Source organism: Arachis duranensis, chromosome 6 (assembly GCF_000817695.3).
Source record: "Arachis duranensis cultivar V14167 chromosome 6, aradu.V14167.gnm2.J7QH, whole genome shotgun sequence".
Taxonomy (NCBI): domain Eukaryota; kingdom Viridiplantae; phylum Streptophyta; class Magnoliopsida; order Fabales; family Fabaceae; genus Arachis; species Arachis duranensis.
The window spans coordinates 58,295,556-58,296,625 of record NC_029777.3 but is presented as its reverse complement, the minus strand read 5'-3'; the positions used below and the strand labels follow the sequence as shown (position 1 = coordinate 58,296,625).

Genomic DNA, 1,070 nt, shown 5'->3' with positions numbered 1-1,070 from the left:
AAGAAGCTCACAACCATGCTAGAGAAGGCCCTGCAAATCGTGCTGGGCAAGAAAGGAGAGTTCTAGGCTCCTACATTAATCCTAATCCAGGAAACTCTGGAAGTAGCATCCAGAAGCCCATCATACATGCCAACAACTTTGAATTAAAACCCCAGCTCATCACCCTTGTTCAGAACAATTGTTCATTTGGAGGAAGTGCTCAAGAAGACACCAATCAACACCTAACCATCTTCCTGAGAATTTGTGACACTGTGAAGTCTAATGGAGTCCACTCGGATGTCTATAGGCTACTCTTATTCCCTTTTTCACTCAGGGATAAGGCATCCAAATGGCTTGAATCCTTCCCAAAGGAGAGCTTAACAAATTGGGAAGATATAGTGAACAAATTTTTGGCAAGATTTTACCCTCCTCAAAGAATCAACAGGCTGAGAGCTGAGGTGCAGACTTTCAGGCAGCAAGATGCTGAGACTCTCTATGAAGCATGGGAGAGATTCAAGGACTTAACAAGAACATGCCCACCAGATATGTTCAATGAAAGGGTTTAACTTCACATTTTCTATGAAGGTCTTTCCTATGAGTCAAAAAAGTCCATAGATCATTCATCAGGAGGCTCTCTAAACAAGATGAAAACCATTGAAGAAGCCATAGATGTCATTGAAACAGTTGCTGAGAATGATTACTTCTATGCCTCCAAAAGAAGTAACACTAGAGGATTAATGGAGCTGAATCACAAGGATGCATTGCTAGCTCAAAATAAGATGATCACCAAGCAGCTAGCAAATCTTACTAAGAAGGTGGAGGAAAACCAAGTTGCAGTAGCCATCACTTCATCACCAGCTCAAGAATGAGTGAATATAGGAGAAGAAGGTGACTGGGAGCAAGCCAACTATGTTGGAAACTCACCTAGACAAATCCATGATCTATACTCCAAAAGTTACAACTCTGGATGGAAAAATCACCCCAATTTTGTGTGGGAAAATCAACAAGACCAAGGTCAAGATCAGAGATGCCACAACCTCAATTCCAACAACTATGCAACTCACCAACACACCTCACAAAGATCCTATCAA

The 1,070-nt window shown here is 41.7% G+C and overlaps 1 non-coding gene across 1 annotated transcript; it reads right to left on the bottom strand.

Moving 5' to 3' along the window:
• Nucleotides 1-422: 422 nt before the first annotated feature.
• Nucleotides 423-529, bottom strand: LOC127740274 (small nucleolar RNA R71). Its single transcript, XR_008000954.1, has one exon. It is a non-coding gene; the product is annotated as a small nucleolar RNA R71 (small nucleolar RNA).
• Nucleotides 530-1,070: the final 541 nt, after the last annotated feature.